The sequence below is a fragment of the Ammospiza nelsoni genome, chromosome 1 (genome assembly GCF_027579445.1).
Source record: "Ammospiza nelsoni isolate bAmmNel1 chromosome 1, bAmmNel1.pri, whole genome shotgun sequence".
NCBI classification, from domain to species: Eukaryota; Metazoa; Chordata; class Aves; order Passeriformes; family Passerellidae; genus Ammospiza; species Ammospiza nelsoni.
This window is the reverse complement of record NC_080633.1, coordinates 44,456,536-44,471,946: the sequence shown is the minus strand read 5'-3', so window position 1 is coordinate 44,471,946 and position 15,411 is coordinate 44,456,536. Positions and strand designations below refer to the sequence as shown.

Sequence of the window (15,411 nt, the reverse complement as noted above, 5' to 3'; positions counted from 1 at the left end):
TGCACACTGTCCTGTGCACCCTGCTCTAGATGTTTTGAGCAAAGGGTTGGCTACACAACATCCAGAGGTCCCTGCAACCTCAGCAGTTCTACGACCCTGTAAACAGAGCCCTGTTCCCAAATCTACTTAACTCTTTTTTTAAAACAGGTTCACCATAGTATGTTTCTGACCTGGCCAAATTACAAAGTTGATCCTGAACAGTGGTACAAGGATCTCAGCTGAGTTCTCCACATTTCACAAATGGAACAGACTGATGCAAAAATGACTTTGAAAATGTGCCCAGATATTAGAGATTCTTCTTACTCTAAGAATCATGCTGTTTCTTTTATTCTTCTCTTAGGAGAAAAGCTCCAGTGGTCACTGCTGCCTGCAGCAAGATCAGTAGTCCTACTTTCAGCATTTAATGCATTAGCCACTTGTAAAATTACTTTTATGTCTCCCCTTTATATCATGCTCCCAAATGGTGACTGCCAAGGCAATTTTTAGCAAATCTTTCCCTCAGCCTCCCATCACACTGAATAAAACCTGCTGTTCTGATGCAGAAGAATGAAGAGAAAGCATAGAGAATTCACTGCCATAATAACTAACAAGTTGGACCCTTACTCAGCTCCAGAGAGCTTTTCAAAGGAAAACTGGCAAGCATGCCAGCTCATACACATCTTTCAGAGAATGCTATCAGCAAACCAAAGATCACAATGAGTGTTTTACCTGTGGATTACATATATCATCATCAGTGGCAAGGATTACTCAGTACCAAGAAGAGATGTATCATGTTCTTGCCCAAAGAGATGGCTAAGTGCTCTGCATAATTCATTTCCTCCATCAGCCAGGAGCAAGAGATAGGTCATTTTTTCCTACACCCATCACTCCTTATTTCAACAGTTACCACACTCCTGTTACTAATGATCTATTGGTAACACCTCTAACCTCACAATTCTGAGTCCTAGTATCTTAAACTCAAAGTCTGAAAAGCTTTATTTATAACAGACTACCAAGCAGATCCAAAGTTATAACCTGGGCTCACTCCTGTTTCTTTTGAAGAATAACTTCTTCAGTCAGACAAGAGAGTTGACAAAGAAGCTTTCTCTTTGTGGATGTTAAGTTAAAAACTTAACAGAGATTTTCATTCTTCCTGTTTTGTATATTTACTGTGGCCAGGGCATGCCTCCAGATGAGTCACTTGTAGTTACCCCACAGTAACTGTGCCTAATGGTTTCCTTGAAATAATTCAGGGAATAATAAGATTTTTAGTTCACTTTAATTTCTACTGATTTTAAGCTTTCAGTATCTTCAGTATCACAGTCATAAAATTGCTCCCTATCACTCAAAGAAGATCTGTCGTAGACACCATATTGTCTTTAGTTGTGCTCCACAACACAGCTGAGCTTTGGATGCAAAAACTTAGTACTTATTCATAAAAAATCATAGGTTGCTTATTAATTAATTTAGTTTTTTAGTAAGCACAGCCAGGCATACCTGTTCATATTTTGCTCAAGCAAGGATGTCACGGAAGCAGTCAGGGAAAGTTTACTACACATATCCACTAACTCTGACAAGAATAAATAATTTGCAAACGTATACAATAGAATTTATTCAACCAATTGCTCCTATTTACCTGGCAATGGAATAATCCAATTTACAGCATGGCCAAAACTTCTGGTCTACTTATGATACAATGAGCTAGACTGGAGCATGAGTTGGTTTTCATTGATCCAACCAAGGTCTGTGGCATGGTTCAGCTTAGCTGAACTCTTGCTTTGGGGGAGCTGCAGGCTGTGAAGAAATGTAATCTGTGCTGATTCAGCTTATCTGCTAAGCCAAAACTCAGCCCTGGCAAGACCTCCAGTGGAAGGCAGCACCAGAGGAGATGCTACAGCACAAGCACTTAGGAATATTGCCTGCCGTTGCCAGGAGAGGAAAGATTGCCCAGTGTTTTCAAACTTTTAGAGGCAGTGACAACACATAAAATTTCTTTAATGTATGCACAATATTGCAGATGTGTCAGCAGTATATTGAAACATCCATTTTTTCAACAGAAATAAAAGATTTTGCCAATAATAACCTTGTGTTTTGTTTTATTCTGCTGTTGTAACTGCAGATCTTGGGTGCAATCACATAATTGCATCTCTACCATTGTAACACCTGTAATTGGCTTCCCTCTTTCTTTAATCTCTCCAGTGGAAAGACAAAAGTGCAAACTATTCTACACCTGGCATTAGTCTAGAGAACATCAGTTTACAAGGGTAGAGAAAATTCCATCAGTTCTAATAGGATTAAAGGTATTTCTGCAGTTTTCAAATCCTCAGAAATAACACATTTTTTTAAAAAGGAGTAACTGGTGTTCACACAGTTGATTAGCATGGTCCACCACAATCAGAATAGCCGGTAAGAAATTTAGCAGAATAATTTCACTGCATCTGCACGAAATATTACTTTATGCTTCTGACTTACAGTAAGTCTGGCATAAACGAGAGGGGAATAGGTCACTCTGGGACAACAGCAGAGCAGACAACAGCCAATTGCTTGCATGTACAGTTTTAGGTCTAGTTAAGTTTTTAAGTCTCTAGAATATCTTCAGACACAGTGTCACTGTTACTATACTATTATCTATCCCTACAAATTATCTGGTTAAAATCATTCTGCAAACATCAGAGCTCACTCTGATGAACTTAATATAGATTTGAACAGTTGCATCTGCCTTCCAGGGATAGTGCTGCAAAGCATTCATAGAAAATGTTTACTTAAATTTTCTTTTTCTTTTGAATTGCATTCCTTAATCTACTGATTAGCACACTTTCCCCTCTCCCCTCGTCCCCCCTCCAAAATAAAGGCCAGGTGTAAAATGCCACCCTCATTCATCAAAAGCATGTTCTCATTGCTGATTTACCTTCCCAGGCAGTCAAAGGGTCATTTTTAAACATTAAATTGTCAATAGGATAAAGATGAACCGATCCTACGTGCTTTAATTAGCGGCTTTTTCCACAGCAGCCTCTCCATATAAAGGACTCCCTCCCTCCACAGACCTTCAATGCCTGACTGCTTTCTGCAGTTAGGAGAGGTGAATTTTCTCTGATACAGTAGATATTTTGTAGTACTGCTGCACAAGCATGGCCATTTATTCATAGCACAGTTCAATTTCCTTCCCCATTTTTCCCATATAAGTCTGTTCAATCCTTAATTACTTATCCATAGTTGTTTTATCTCTGTTACAACCATCTCTGCCATCTGTGCTTTAAAACATTTTACTGAAACAGTCGTCTGGCCCCTCCTACTATATGAGATAAATATATGAAGGCTATGTCTAGTAAACTGCCTATCACTACTACAACAACAGGCTTTTTCTGTGGTTACACTTCTAGACATCTTTAAGAAAGGATGCAGTGCTCTACTTTAAATATAACATGCAAGCCACAGGCTCCCAGTTCATTTTGATATGGAGCAGTCTCGTGCCTTTGGCTGAATATTACCAATACACATCTCTGCTAACTGGTCGCGACAAGCACCTGGTCGTTCCTGCCTGGAAAACAAAAAAAAAAAAAAACCAAAAAAAAACCCAAAAAAACAAAACAAAAAAAAAAACCAAAAAATCCTGCCTTCTACCCGAGATATGATGCTTTTCACGGAATGATAGATACTAATGTCACCTTCCTTGGCAGCTCCCACCCATTCGAAGAGAGTGGCAATAATCCACACGCTATTTTCACGACGTACCTACCCCTGAAACTGCTTATTCACATATAACCGAGCCCAGTTCGCCGCAGAAGGACATCTACAACGCAACGCTCCTTAAACTATCAGCGCTGGCCACCAGGCTGCCGCCACTTCGGATCACCTCTCGTGAAACAAGAGCAAGAAGGCAAACCGAGGAGCGAACGCGTCTCACAAGAGGAGCCCCATCCCTCTCGCTCCGGAGCTGGTGCCGCCGAGCCGAAGCGAAGCGAAGCGAACCGCGCAGCCCCCGCCCCGGCGAGCAGGAGCCGGGCGCCGCTTCCCGCTGCCGCTCACCTCCCCTTGCGCTGCGGAGCGGGCGGCGGCGCTGCTGCTGCTGCTGCTGTCGCTGCTGCTGCCGGGCACCCTCCGCCGCCCGCTGCTGCCGCTGCCGCTGCTGCTGGCCCGGCGGCGGGCGGGGCTCCGCCGGCCCGGCCTCCCCGGGAAGGGTCCCTGGCTGCGGCAGGGCGGGGGAGGCGGCGGCCCCGCCGCGGGGCGCGGAGCGGCGGCGGACGAGGCGCGGGCGGCGAATGTCAATGAGGAGCCGCGGCTGCGGCAGCGGCTGCCAGCGATGAGGGGCAGGGTCTTACCGGGGCTGGGTCTTACCGGGGCTGGGTCTTACCGGGATCTGGGAGGGGGCTTTAGCCGTGATTGCGCCAAGAGGGAAGCCCGGGGTTTAGGGGGGCCGGGCTGAGGAGGTTAAATGTACGGCAGGAGCTGTTGGCAGGAATACGGTGTGACAGGGAAATTACAGGTGGCTGCCACAGCGGTTCGCTCCACACGGCCCCTTCCGCCGAGCAGTGGGTTGTTTGACATTCCGGCAGTTTTACCACTCGTTTACATCGGGACTCGTGTGCTGTCAGGGCAACTCTTACAGGTTTGAGCCTGCCTGGAAGAGATCTCCAGAGGAAATTTGCTGCTGATGAGTTAGGATTTATCCCGTAGGCAAGGGAACGTTCGTAGGGACGTTGGTGGGGCTGAGAACCTGAGCCTCAGAAGTGCAGATCTAGAAACAGTGGCAGCTCCCAGGTCTGTTCCAGTTCAATGTTTTACCCAAAGTACTGCTGCTTCCTCAAAATTTTAAGCCGTCCTTCCTCTCCCCTCATTAGCCACAATCATTATTGGTTGGTATTTTTCTATATTAACCAATAGAGGGAAAAACCCTACCTTTTCTGGTTATCTCTTTTTGCCTTAGATTTGCTATTGCTATATAACTATTATCAGCCAATGCAAACCTGCTACATCAGTCTTCTGATAGTGTAGGCTATCTTACTGTACTGATAGTGTACACTATCTTACTTAAAATAGTGTAGGCTATCTTACTTTTTATTTCTTATTACTTCCATGGAAATGTTGAGTGCATCAGGAATCTAGGATTTGAGAGCGTGAAGTGGTACACAGAGATTCTGGTGTATAGAACAATCACAGAATGGTTTGGGTTGGAAAGGACCTTTACAGGTCCTTTAGTCCAACCTCCCTGCAGGGACAGCATCAAATAGATCAGGTTGGTCCAAGCTCTGTCCAACCTGACCTTGAATGTTACCAGGAATGGGGTGTCCAGCACCTGTGTGGGGAAGCTGTGTCAGGGTTTTACCACCCTCTGAACCTACCCTCTTTTTGATTAAAACCACTACACCTTGTCCTATCCCAACTGGCCCAATAAAAAACTTATCTTTCTTATAAGCCCCCTTTTAGACACTAAAAGGCTAAAACAAGATCTCCCCATCTGCCTGGTTCCTCAACACTTCATTCAACAAGCTTTACAATCTTTGTTGACTTCCTTCCAATTAAAGAAAGAGTTACTGGTGGTGAAATATCACCAACACTGAAACTATGGATTATTCAGTGAGATTTTACTTTATCAGTGTAAAACTAACCACTGCTGTGTTTTTATGGCTTTCCTTTCTTATTTCTTCTTCTACCCAATATTTCCTTCATTTGCTGCATGAATGGCTGAGTCCATGTCATACACCAACCACTAGCAACATCTGCAATTAGTTGTTTTCAATCACAGTACAAATATTAAATAAATAGGCTAAATATGCTAATGAAGCTGTAATAACAGAGTAACCAATTACTGACTAGGAAGTGTAAGATTTTTCATCTTCCTGTATGATGAGTGAATAGATATGAGGAGAGTTCCCCAGGCTGGCAGCCTCAATTATGTCTGCCAGTCTGTGGATACTCTGGTTCATGGTCAAAGAGAGAAGGAACACCAGTCTGTCTAATCTCCCTGCTGCCTTATACAGGCTAAAGTAACAGCCTGAAGTTAAATAGAGCCCTTTGCTGCACACAGAGGGGGTTTGTTTGGCAGAATGTCCATCAACTCTGCTAAACTTTAAAAATTATTTTTTCTGTAAAAGCTTTTTCTTCCATAGTTGTTTAATATCATTCAGGAGGAAATTTCAGCTGCTATGAAAACGTTGGCCCAAGGTTCACGCAAACCACATATAGAAACCATATTTCAGAGAAATCACTTGTCTGCCTATGTTTTACATACTGAGGTTAACCATTTTAAGGTAGTTCATTTAACTAGCCAGCAATAGATATTTACAGGTTAAAAGATGTTTTCTGAAGACTAAAGTTCTGAAGTTCAGCCACTTCAGAGATCTGTGCTTTGAAGAGAAGTTGTGACTTGTCTCTGGTCAAAAGCCAGCAAGCTCGGCTCCTTCGAGACACTGTAATTAATAAGTAATTATAAAGGACAAATTAAAAAGATTGGAAGTTCTTTCTCACTGGAACAAAATTATTTTTGATGTTATAACTATAGTTACAAGAAATTTTCAAAGTCCTCATGGGACTGGTAAAAACACATGACATTATTCATCTTCTACCTAATGAAAATTTAAAAAAAAAATGTCAAACCAAAATGAAAGTAAATCTTTAGTGCATAGAGAATCCAAATTGAACTGATTTAGATATAAAGTAAAATTTATCTTTGCAAAATGAATGGAAGTTTTAAAATGGGATGAACAAGAATCTATACAAGAATTCTCCATCCTTGAAGGATTCCTTAGGACTCAAGAGAACTGAAGCCTGATAGATGCCCATCAGCTTCAAAGGGTCAGGATGAGGTGCACAAGAAATATGGAGCTGTCAACTCAGAGTTGCAGCCACAGGAGCCCCAGATGAGTCCTCTGACCGTATCCATTTCTTCTCTCTCAGGTCAGTCTCATGGTGGGTAACCAACACCCAGCAGGAGCTGAGAGATTTGCAGGTTTTAAAAATTAATCCATCTGTAACTGAAAGGAAAAAGTATACACAACCTATTACACAGTATTTTTCCACCCCCTTCTAATTCTAGAAGGACTGTAATTATTCCCAGTTGTAGAAGCTGTACAGTAGTAATCCCTCTCCTCCTACATGCTTCATTTACAACTTGAGAGCTAACAGCATAATAAATTTTTAATAAATTGTACTAAAATATTGTGGCACTGCTCTAAAAATAAAACCTGGAGATGAGTTGTTAAGAATATGTTCCTTAAATGCATAAAACGATCCCTGAAATATGCAGGACTTTTTACAAAAATGTCTTGGCTTATAAACATCTGTGATCATAAATACTTATCAGAAAAGCACTGGCAGCGAATCTGTAGTATTTGAGTCACTTTTTTAAAAGGAGAAAGCTTTTTCCTTTTTACTATTAATCTCTTTTCCTTTCATCTCAAATTTAATTCATCTCTAGGTCTTTACAAAGTCATGAAATTATGCATGTGCTAAGAACGATGAGTTAGAATGAAAGAAGGAAGGCCCTCACAAAGATTCAATAAAAGTAATGATAAAAATACTGGGAAGAGTAAGGAAAATATTGGAGTTTCATTCATTCAGGACCACAACATTGACCTGAGCCATTTTAGCAGGTTTTAAAAATAATGTTTCTAATATGCATCCACTGGATTAATTTTGATTGTGAATTCAGATAACAGCAGGCAGTGAAGTGTTCTTTTACTACTGTAATTTTGTGTTTATGCTTACGCTTAACATTGGGTCCCTGAGTGCATGGTAAAATATTTAATTACATAGTCTGGTTTCCAGGCATCCTAAATGTCTACCTACCTATAGAAGCTATAAATACCTAGCAGCTCTAGGACTGAGCACTGTTTTATTAAATGTTTATATATAGTCCTGGAAATCCAAGGTTAAGCCTACAGACTTCAAAAACCTTAAATTTCTATCCTCTTTTGTTTCTCAGAAGCATCTCAGCTCCCTAGAATTTGTAAAGAGAGAGGAAAGGACTGAAGAAGGAAAAGTTGATCAGCTATGATTGCCAAAGTCACTTACACATAAGGCATGCTCATATATTGAATGGTTTTAGGAAAGTGCTCGGAGATTTTGGTTTGATGCATATTGATTAAGACGGGCTCTCAAAAAGGCAGCTGTTACTAGGGGAAATTTGTTCTTGTGCTGGTTGCATAAGCATAACAGAAGTCTCCAAGCAGTTAATTAAGCAAGATGGAAAAGAAGCAATATAATAAAAATACAAAATCTTCAACAAAACAAAAAAAAACCTACTAATGCTTCAAAAGTTTTCCTAGAGGGAAGGAAAAGCCTTAGGGTTTATAGGAGAATTCAAAAGACTTTGAGAGTACTTTTCATTGAGTAGGGTTGTAGCTATTCAGGGATTTTGCAAAAGAGTATGGAGTATACCACTGAAAAGAGTAAACTAAAATATAACATTTTCAAAGCTTGCCACAATTATTTTAGATCTGTCTCTAAATGTTACATATCAGGCTTTGGAATGGCGATGCTTCTCTTGTAAATGTGCTGAATAGACTATTCAAAACCAGAGGTGTTGAGATGTGTGTATACTTCACCCATACCTTAATGAAACACTTCTTTGAGGAAGAGCACTGGTAGCTGAAAGTAAACTTAGGGTTATTTGGTTTTTTTGGTTCAGCACAAAGAGAAAAATTCACAAAGGGAAAAGAAATTTTAAAAACATGTCAACAAAGAAAACTAGTTTAAAGTAGCTCTCACCCATAAAGAATTCCTAGTGCTGCTAAGCAATCACTGCTGGTGGGAGCTGTGTTTCTGAAAGGTCACCACACCAAACCAGAAGAGTGGAGGCTTAAGTTCCATTTTGCCATGTGTCTATCAGAGTCAGTATTAACAACAGGGGCACAGCAGGGAAGAAGCTGAGGCAATCTGGACAGCAGGTGACCAAAAAGACCTCCCCCCACAGCATATCTAAGTCTCTTCAACAAGCCACATATCTTCATATGTCCCATAAACTCCAGGGATTTGTTGTTGCTGACTTTCATTTCAGGTGTTTCCCTAGTTTATGTCTGTATGGTCAACAGAAACCTTCCACCACCAGCTTTAGGCTGGGGTTTGATATGTTCTTCCAGCAAAGACTGCAGGTGATGCACATCCCATGGAAACTTAGTGTGGAAATTAAGTTATTCTTCTATGCCCAGCTCTTGGGAAAAAACAAAAACCTATAATTTTAGTGGCACGAGTAAAAGGCTAAATAAAACTAAAAGCAACTGACTAAAAGAAACTGCAGGAAAAGATGAAAGAATATGAAAATTTAAAAAAAATTGTAAGATTATTTTCCTATCTGTTGCGAAATGTTCTTAACTAAGTACTTAATCCTGCTGTTGGGTTTTAACAAACTGGTATTAAGGACATTGCTATTGTGTCAGCATTGTGATAAAAAAATTCAGGTGGCCTTTCCACACATCATCACCAAAACACCAAAAAGATTGGGCTTGCTATTTTCTTAATGAACAACAGAAAAGATACAAATTTTCCATGTATTTAGAACCTCCCTCCTGTTCAGAAACTAAATTCATTGCTCCATTATAATTAGGACCTTTACAGATTTCTTTATGATTGCTAATTACTTTTTAATCTCCCTGGCAATAAATAGATTTTCTAACTTAATTGATTTCACTCACAAGGACTAACAGATTACCCAAGATTGTGCTCACCATCTGTCATGCAAACACAGGTAAAGTAACATTTTCCTTGCTTTTTCTTCCTAAATTGCATCTTTTTTCCTATGGAGTTGTTGTGTCCAGATTTATAGTATCACCAGGAGTTTTTGGTTGGATGCATTTATTTGTAAAATAACTTTCAAGAAGCAGAAATTATATATACAGTGAGGACTTTAAATAAGTTGCAAAGGGTTATATTAAACTAAAAGTTCCCCTGAAAAGACAGTGTAATTCTTACACCTAAATGTAAAAATCTCTAAAACTACAATCATGTTCCAATTAGCAAGGTGTTGGATTAATTCATTATTACAGTTCTCCAAATTGAGAAGACTAAAATAAGATGAGCTATTTGTCTTCTTCTGACATTCTTCTGTGCATTCCAGGAGAGGAGGACTAGATAATGAATAGAAAATTCATGTTTCCAACCTCAAGGGTTGGGACACTTTATACGGAAAATTAATTGTCACATAACTTACAAGTCTAGGAAGTGAGACTTCAGAAACAGATGTCTGATTAAAATTGTTTGCACTGTCTCTGATCCAATTAGAAAGCTATCCCTCTGCCATGATGGCACTGTTATTTCTGGGTTTTATGAAAATATAACCATGTAGAGCCTACTGGATCTCTTCTTTACAGCTGAATGAAGGTATTTGAACAACTGCATTACCAAAAAGTTTTATAAGTCTTTTTTAGGGGGTATTAAACCAGCCATGTAAACATTAGCATTTTGTAGAGATTTTTAAGTGCATTTGGTCACAAAACATACTGCTGGAATTTGATTCAGTGGTGCATTATTTGTCTGATGATGTGACTCCTGGAAATGCCCCAGTCAGTGCAGCTTTCCAGATGGGTTCCACAACAGCTTCCATGCTCTGACAACAGTATTTTTTATCAGTCTTTTGAGAAAAAAGAAAAAAAAAAAGATATTTTGTCTAAATATGGCTTCCAATGAAAGTGTGAAAATATTTCAGCCAAATAGAAGATATGACCAAGGTATCTGCCTTTTGTTTATTATTAAAATAAATGTGAAACATTGACAAAACAAATAAAATATGACTGTTTTCTGTGAAAGAAAAAAGACTAAAATATGTTTTACATGGAAAACTGGAAGGTGAAGTCTGTTCTAGTATATTGATTTCTTTTGATGGTTTTTATTCAGAGTGTGATATTTTTGTTTACTTGACAGGCAGGAAAAATAAAATCATTTCTAGAGAATGCTCTCCTTTCTTTTAGTACATTCCTGGGCAAAAATACCTCTCTATTTTCCACCAACCTTGCCATCCTCCTTTTGCCTACCATTTCTACCATTTGTTGCTTTCATCACAGTTTGCAAAAGGTTCTCAGCCATTTTCACAGGGCCAACCTTCTAAACAATCTCTGCCCATCAGTTTCCTCAGGGTTCAGGTGTTTGACTCTTCCTAAATTCTGGAAAGACCAGTCTGTAGCTTTGCAATACAAATATCCAAATTCTACATTTGCCATATCATTCTGATGATATTCTTTGGATATTTATCTCATAATGTGTATGAATTAGCTATATTAATCAACTTTGACATTAATTGTCAGACACAGCACTACAATTGGAGAGATGAGTCTCAAAGAGTGCCATTCCCTGGTTTTTGTTGGGGAGAGTGCTGGGCTCAGGTGATGCAGTGTCAAGACATTCCTCAGAGACTCATAATAACCCTCCCACTGTCAACCAGATGCAGCCGCAGACTGACAGGTCTGAAAATGTCTGTCTGTAAGCAGGTCTTTAGTCTGTTGGCAAGCTCAATCACTTCTGAACATCCATCAAAGAAAGCACACCATCCACTTTGTCTAGATTTTAAAACAATTACAAGTTACTCAGTGCAGGTAGCACAATTGCTGATATTTGCGTGGATCATGTAGGGATTTCCCTGGAAAGGATGGGTCAGCAAACATTTTGGCTTCTTACTTATGTTCAGTAAAAATGAGGGTCCCAAATGTGGGTGAATTTCTTCATAATGTGTCACACTTCAAGGTGTTTGGCTGAACACTCTGAAATGAATTGGTGAATTGGTCAACACTCTGAAATGAACAGTATCCAATGCATTGTTATGCCAACAGGCCAATCCTTAGAAAGAAAATAGGTGTATTTCAGCTGTGAAATTTGTAGTAATTCACCCAGCCCTGTGGTAGCAGTGTAAGGAATCAGGCTGGTAGCTGCTGAGCTAGGACTGATAGTAACAGGGATTCTTTCACCTGAAGCAACCAGCCCAAGGGGATTTGGAGATCTCTCACTAGGGCTATCATGCCATGCCTTGAATTCACAGACAGCAAACTATGTCTGAGTGTGAACGTGCATATGTGTGCAGTAGTAAATAAATGTTATTTGCAGCTCAATTCCAACACAGCTCCCATGTCCTCCTTCATCAGGGTTTTCAAATAAATGGTTTTATCAGCATTAGCATCAAGCTTTTTAGCTCAAAAGCAAAGAAGTTTTCTTAAGCCATTGAAGAATTTACATTTCTTCCATCAGTCCTGTAACTTCCTCACTGTAGATGGAAAATAGAGGTTTCCAATCTCTGTGTCTGGTTCTGTTTGCTTAATCCAACCTTGTTATAACCCTCTAGCAACTCACGGTCCAACGCACATCAACCAAGATGATCCTAATGGTTTTACAGGCCCGGGGCCATATTCTGAGACTTTGAAGTTAATAATTTTCCTTGAATAAAGAGTTCCAAAATGTTCAAGCTTTTGGTAAAGAACTGCAGACACAGGAACAAAAAATACAGTGTTCCCTGCATACCCCTTTTTCTCTTCAAGACAAAGTGGAAATATTTGCCTCATTCTTTTCTCTTCCTGTGCAAGTATCTGTAGTTTCACAGCATTTACATCATTAAAAATTCTCCTCTAAGGCAAAAGTTGTAGAGCCAACTCAACGGGGCTCATTTTCAAGTCAATGAGTTTCTATTTGAACAGTCAAGGCATACAAGTTAAGATAGTGGAATAAGAAAGCAATAATCTAGTAATAATGAAGTGGGAAGAAGTGTGAGTACTTATTAAGCCTTGCTCCCTCAGGACTCAAAATTACGTCCAAGTTTTCAAATGTGCTGATCTTCAGCTTAAGTCAAGTGCATGTAATGGAGCAGAGAAAATTGTAACAGATTTACAATATTAACAGTTTACTGAATTTTGCACTTCTGTGAGTAGTACCTCAGTCTGTAATTTATTTTTCTTAAGCTGCCCTTCACAGATAAAATTAGTTAGAGAAAATATAAAGGCAACTCTGTATTCAGTCAAAAAGAATGACTATGTTTTAGTGCTGTTCTTTTTTCAATTTGTTTTGTCTTAGTGGAGGACCATGAGTAGTTTTTTCCCACAACAATTATTGTAGGAATGATGAAAGGAAAAAATGAGAAATTAACAGAAAACAAAGGGAATTTTGAAAACTAATATAATTTGTCTGTGGAATTTTAGCACTCATGCAATATATGTTTGAGTTCAAACAAACATTTAAATTTCTCTTTCTCTGTCTGAATTTTTTTTGGGAGACACTGACCACATTTCAGCTTTGATGTAACCATTTTTATCCTAGACAACTTACAACTTCAATTATTTAGTACCTGTGTCAGACAGCTAAATCTTCAGAGTTATCTTCCTTCAATAAGAAATCTCTAAACTCATTCTTCCTCTACCCCTCCAGCATCATCACAGACTCAAGTCAAACTTCAGCCAATCCATAATCAACTTCTCCCAGCCAGTGGTTTTATTTATTTGGTGCCTTTTGATTTATAATGCCATTCAGTGTGGCATCAGGCTCATCTCAGCCCTATTCAACCTTCACCAATGTCTTGCTAGGCACTTGCTTATTTATCTCCTCCAGGAAATGCTTTACCTAATGGAGACTTGAAATTCTCCATTTCTCAAAGTAAGCAGTGAAGGAATCTGTTTTACTTTGTCAGCTGCATGCACATAGTAATTTACACATATATATATTTTCATTGCTCACTATGGGTTTTTCCAACCACAAAAGTTTCTCTGTCTGTCAGGAAAAGTCTTTTGTGTTCTTACATTATCTATATTAATATCAGCTTTGATTCCATCAATATTAAAGCAAACTAGAACTGATTCTCCTCTTTCATCTTGATTTTTATTTCCTTTCTGTCCTAACTATGGCAAGAAAGATCATATGGGGAACACAACGCACCCAGGCAAAAGAAAATATAGGCTAAAGAGACAAACTTGGTTAAAAGTCTGCCTGAACAACACCAGAAATTAGTAAAAGAAAATTGAAAAATTAAATACATAGTCATGGTTTACATAACGCTGACCTACCAGTATTTTTATACTTCAATTGCTGCTGCTGGCTCTCTCATCCTTTTGCACATTTCAGTGGCATCACAAGACCTCTGGCAGTGGTACTGTCCAGCTGACGTCAATATAAACCCTGCTGTTGACTCCAAGGATAAAGAACTTTGTTTAAGATGCAAGTCAGGATTTTGCTCTTGAAACAATGTATTTTTTGCTAGCTTCAAAAGTGCTTTTACCTTCTCTTAACCTGTTGCTTTCTTCCTATCTTGTTCAGTTGAATGACTAAAAATAATTACCAGGCTATAAATAACTAATGCCCCTGAATACAAGGGGAAATGAAAAGAAAACGGAGACATCTTTTGCATTAGTTTAAAACCTGTTCAGGATAATCTTCTCCAGAGTGTAATTGTAATTGGTCAACTTTGTGACTGAAGGTTAGGAAAGACATAAGAATTGAAAGCAAGGGAAATAACCTACATCTCACTTTGAAATGAAATCCGTTTGCCTGACACAAACAGTCTTGGTTAATAACTTTATAGCAGACATACAAATAGTAAGGGGATATTTTTGTCCAGAATGTGAAAAAATTAAAGAGAACTGAGCAATGAAGGTCTAAGGAAATACTAAAAATAGCAGGAAACTGCGCCAATTGGTCATGGGACCAACAAAAGTGCTAAATGTTGTACAGAAAGAGTAAGAAATAATTCCTTTAGAAGATGCAAATTCCCAAATGTTTTGTAAGGTATCAGACTTTTTTTGTCTGGAAGGACATTATGCCCTTGCAAAAACCACTGTGTGTTTGTGTAGTGGTTTTGGTACTGGCTTTGAAGCAGACAGTTTCCTCCTGCAGAATTAATTTTCTTTGCATTTTGTTTAAAACCAAATTTTACTTTTAAGAGTGTTTTCTAAAACAGCAAATTATTGTGAAATATTAAAGACATGAATTTTTGTGTATAGTCAATTTTAATGAAGAAGAAGTTGCTTAATAAAATACACCTAGAGTATGGTCTAACAATGCTTATTCATTTTCATCAAATACCCTTGATTACAAAAGAAAATAGATAGGGCACAAGTCATACTAAGTTTCCTGGTCTTATCACCACTCTTTTTTAGCAACAGGGACGATTCAAGGGGATGACCTGGGAGGGATTTCCTGTTCAGCAAGCTACAGTTTCTGCTAGAAGAAGGATTCTGCTTCTTCATACTGAAAGAGCTGCCCAAGTTCACTAAAATATAAATGAGTACACTTGTAATCTTCTGCACGCTACTCTTGTTTGAATGGAAAATGTGAGAGGAGACACAATTGAAAAACAACCTAATGTTGTTCAAAATGTGAAAACAAGTTTACAAATTTGATATGAATGAAGGTAAATTTTGAAGGCTGTGTGTGGTACAGTAGGACAACACAGGGAAGTCTCAAAGCTCAGAGTTTCTTTGTGACATGATGTCTAACTGAATGTACAGTAAATTCCACTGGAAGTAGCAGCAA

The 15,411-nt window shown here is 39.0% G+C and overlaps 1 protein-coding gene across 2 annotated transcripts in view; it reads right to left on the bottom strand.

The window, feature by feature from the left end:
- TMEM108 (transmembrane protein 108) overlaps positions 1-13,983 on the bottom strand; it is a 172,942-nt gene extending 158,959 nt beyond the window's left edge. Inside the window, exon 1 of one of the 2 annotated variants that reach the window (XM_059482713.1) lies at positions 13,947-13,983. The gene's annotated coding sequence lies outside the window, so the exon portion shown is untranslated. Of the gene's footprint in view, positions 1-3,715; positions 3,814-13,946 lie in introns of those variants that run through there. The other variant, XM_059482705.1, reaches the window with a different exon arrangement.
- Positions 13,984-15,411: the final 1,428 nt, after the last annotated feature.